We start from the raw sequence: 4,555 nt of genomic DNA, 5'->3' as shown, positions 1-4,555 counted from the left end.
TATTCATGAGTTGATTGGCATTTGAATTATTTCCACTTTTTGCTGTTATGAACGTCTGAGGACAAGTTTTTATGTGGGTATGTGTTTTCAATTCTTTTTTTTTTTTTTTCAGTTTGTTTAAGTAATCTCTACCCAGCGTGAGTCTCGAACTCATGACCCTGAGATCCAGAGTCTCATGCTCCTCTGGGTGAACCAGCCTCTGTTTTCAATTCTTTTTACCTCTTCTGTATATCTAGGGCAGAATTTCTGGGCTGTATGGGTAAATCCATGTTTAACATTTTTGGAAACTGCCAAACTGTTTTCCAAAACAGTTGTACTATATTATATAATACCTCAAGGAGTGCTTGAGGATTCTAATTCCTCCACACCTTTGTCAACCCTTGTTGTTTTATGTGGTTTTTTTTTTTTTTTTAATTTTAGCTTCCCTAGTGTGTAAGAAGTGGTTTTGCTTTGTTTTCCCCAACAACGTACGCTGTTGAGTTTTTTTTTAATCAATGTTGAGTATTTTTTAATGCTCATTTGGTCATTTGCATTTCTTCTTTGAATAAATATCTTTTAAAATCTCTTAAAAAATGGAATTATTTGTATTACTGTGGGGATTTATATTCTAGATAGAAGTCCCTTAGCAGATATGTGATTTGAAAATCTTTTCTCCCATTCTGTGGGTTACTTCACTCTCTTGATGGTATCCTTTGTAGCATAAAAGTTTAAATTTTGATGCAATCCAAAGGATTTTTTTTTTTTTTGGCTTGTGCTTTCTGTGCTGTACCTAAGAAACAGTTACCTGTGGTCATGAAAATTTATCCTGTATTTCTTTTAAGAATTTTGGAGTTTTAGGGCACCTGGGTGGCTCAGTGGTTAAGCATCTGCCTTCGGCTCAGGTCATGATCCCAGGGTGCTGGGATCAAGCCCTGCATTGGGCTCCCTGCTTTGAGGGAAGTCTGCTTCTCCCTCTCCCACTCCCCCTGCTTGTGTTTCCTCTCTCGCTGTGTCTCTCTCTGTCAAATAAATAAATAAAATCTTTAAAAAAAAGAATTTTATAGTTTTAACTCTTAAATTTAGGTCTATGATTAATTTTGAATTAATTTTTATATATTGTGTGATGTAGGGATCAAACTTCTTTTTTTTGTGTGTGTGTGCTGTGTGTATATCTTGTTTAAGCACCATTTATTGAAAAGACTATTCTTTCCCCATCTGGTTATCTTGGCCCCCCTGTCAAAAGCCGGTTTATCATAGATGCATGGGCTTATTTCTGGACTCTCAATTAGATCCCATTGATCTATGTATCTATCTTTATGCCAGTACTGCATTGTTTTACTATAGCTTAGTGGTAAGTTTGGGAATGTGAGTTCCCCAACTTTATTTTTCTTTTTCAAGATTGTTTGGCTATTTTGGGTTCCTAGTGCCTCCATATGAATTTTAGGATAAGCTTGTAAATTTCTGCAGGAAAACCTGGTGAATTTTGATAAGGATTCCCTTGAATCTGTAGATCAGTTTGGGGAGTATGCCATCTTAACAATATTAAGTCTCCGAATCCATGAACATGGAATATCTATTTATTTTGGTCTTAAATTTCTTTCAATGAATTTTTAAATAGTTTTTAGCATATAAATCTTACACTTTTTTGTTAAATTTATTCTGAAGGATTTTCTTTTTGAGGCTGTTGTGAATATGATTGTTTTCTTAATTTCATTTTCAGATTGTTCATTGCTAGTGTATGGAAATACAACTTGTTTTTGTATATTGGTCTTATATTCTGAATCTTGCTGTATGTATTAATTAGTTCTAATAGTTGTTTCTTTTTTTGCATTTTTGGATTTCCTATATATGAGATTATGTTATCTCTATAGATTTACTTCTTCCTTTACAATCTTGATGATGTTTATTTCTTTTACCAACATATTTGCCTTTAGAACAACACTAAATAGAAGTGATCAGAGTGGACATCTGTCTTCTCAGTTGTGGGGGAAAGCGTTCAGTGTTGCACTATTAAGTGTGGTGTTAGGTTTTTTAAAGATGCTCTTTCTCGGGTTGAAGAGGTTCCCTTTTATCTTTTATATTTTTAAATCATGAAACAGCGATCGGCTTTCATCAATATTTTTTTAAAAACCCACTTTATTGAGGTATGGCTGACATACAAAAAGCTATACATATTTAATGTATACAGTCTGGTGAATTTGGAGATAAGTACACACATGGAACCATCACCACAATCTGTGTTCTAAATATATTCATCACCCTCACTGTCAAATGTTTTTTCTGCATCTATTGACATAATCATGTGGTTTTTGTTTTTTACTGTATTAACATAGTGTATTACATTGGTTGATTATCAGGTATTAAACCAACCTTGCATCTTGGAACGACTCCCACTTGGTCAGCGTGTATAATCCCTTTTATATGTTGTGGATTCAGTTTGTTAGTATTTTGCTAGATTTTTGCATCTGCATTCTTAAAATCTTTTTTTTTTTTTAAAGATTTTATTTATTTGACAGAGAGCACCAGAGAGTACAAGCAGGGGGAGCAGCAGAGGGAGAAGGAGAAGCAGGCTCTCAGCTGAGCAGGGAGCCCGATATGGGGCTTGATCCCAGGACCCTGGGATCATGACCTGAGCCGAAGGCAGAGGCTTAACTGACTGAGCCACCCAGGCACCCCTCTTAAGATCTTTAGTTTTGTTTTTGTTTATTTGTTTTTGTGTGATGACCGTGGTTTTGGTATCAGAGCAGGACTGGTCTCATAAAATGAGTTGGAGAGGGTTTTTTCCTCTACAAACTTGTGGAAGAGTTTGTGAAAGATTGACACTAATTCTTTTTTCAACATAGGGTAGAATTCACCTTTGAAGCCATTTGGTCCTAGGCTTTACTTTGAAGGTAGTTTTTTGATTACTAATTCAATCTCTTTACTTGTTATGGGTCAACTCAGATTGTCTGTTTTTTCTTAAGTCAGTTTCAGTACAGTGTTTCTAGGAATTTGTCCATTTCATTTAGTTTACATTACTTGTTTCCATACAATTGTTCATTGTATTTCTTTATAGTCATTTCATTCTTATAAGGTCAGTATTTATATTACCCATTTCATGCGTGATTTTAGTAATTTGAGCTTCTCTCTTTTTTTTCTTTGTTAGTCTAGCTAAATGTTTGTCAACTTGTTGATCCTTCAAAGAAGCAGCTTTTGGTTTCATTGATATTCTCTATTGTCTTTCTATTCTCTTGCATTAATTTCTGCTCTAATATTATTGTTTCCTCTTTCTTCTTGCTTTAGATTTAGTTTGCCGTTCGTTTTTAGTTTCTTACAATGGGAGTTTAGACTATTAATCTGAAATTAAAAAAATATTTATTTAAGATTTTATTTATTTGAGGGAGAGATAGCGAGAGAGAGCACGAGTGGGGGTGGGAGGCAGGGAGAGAGAGAAGCAGGCTTCCTGCTGAGCAGGGAACCCGACTTGGGGCTCCATCCCAGGATCCTGAGCAGAAGGTAGATGCTCAACTGAGTGAGCCACCCAGGCGCCCCTAAAATTTTTTTAAATATAGGCATTTACTACTATAAATTTCCCTCCAAGCATGGCTTTAGCTCCACCCCATAAATTTTGGTATGCTGTGTTTTCATTTTCACTCATCTTAAAGTACTTCCTAATTTCCTTTAGTGATTTCTTTTTTGACCCATTGGTTATTTAAGAGTGTGTTATTTAATTTCCACACTTTTTAATTCTTCCAATTTCCTTGTGTCATCAATGTCCATTTCATTCCATTTTGGTTGGAGAACAGTCTGTCTATTTTCAATCTTTTAGATTTCCTGAGGTTCATTTTATAGCTTAATGTATGATGTATTCTGGAGAATGTTCCTTGTGCACTTGAGAAGATTGTGTATTTGCAACTGTTGGGTAAAATGTTCTTAAAGTGTTCTGATAGACCTAGTTGCTTTATGATGTTATATATTATTTTACAAAGTCAGTTTGTACAGTCTTGGGTATATTACATGATTAGAATTATATAAAAATTCTCAACAAACTATTCTGAGGGGGATGTGGCTGGGGTTTTACTGGCCTCCCTATGTCTGCCATTTTCAATTTTCAGAGTGTCTTGACTGTAATCTTGCTGCTTATATGTACATGTACTTATACCCGATCCTTGGCACCCAGCCTCCTGGACAGAAATAAAACTGGATTGTTGATATGTTTTGGAAGTTCACCCAAACTGGTGAACGGAAGAGTTTTTATATTGTGATATGCTGTATGGTGATGGCCTTCAGCATCCTCTTCATACAGTAGCTTGGAAAAATATCGGAATTTAGTCACCATCACATTTCAGTATGAAAAAAGGGTTTATGTGCCGAAAATAATGGGATAAATGGTTAACCCTTTTATTTCTGGACATTGAATGAGATAAATTTCCAGCTGCTGTTCTCTATTTTTATTATTGGGCCAATGTTCTATATAAATAGGGTGCAACCATTTAATTAAGAGTTAGGGGCACCTGAGTGGCTCAGTTGGTTAAGCATCTGACTTTGGCTCAGGTCATGATCTCGGGGTCCTGGGATCTAGCCCCGCATTGGGCTC

General features: G+C 35.5%; 1 pseudogene; it reads left to right on the top strand.

Moving 5' to 3' along the window:
* Nucleotides 1-4,026: 4,026 nt before the first annotated feature.
* LOC102742507 (protein kish-A pseudogene) lies at nt 4,027-4,267 on the top strand (annotated as a pseudogene).
* Nucleotides 4,268-4,555: the final 288 nt, after the last annotated feature.

Source organism: Leptonychotes weddellii, chromosome 7 (assembly GCF_054177405.1).
Source record: "Leptonychotes weddellii isolate Sample4059 chromosome 7, ASM5417740v2, whole genome shotgun sequence".
In the NCBI taxonomy this organism is placed as follows: Eukaryota; Metazoa; Chordata; class Mammalia; order Carnivora; family Phocidae; genus Leptonychotes; species Leptonychotes weddellii.
The sequence above is the reverse complement of the archived record's forward strand: the minus strand, read 5'-3'. Positions and strand labels throughout refer to the sequence as shown.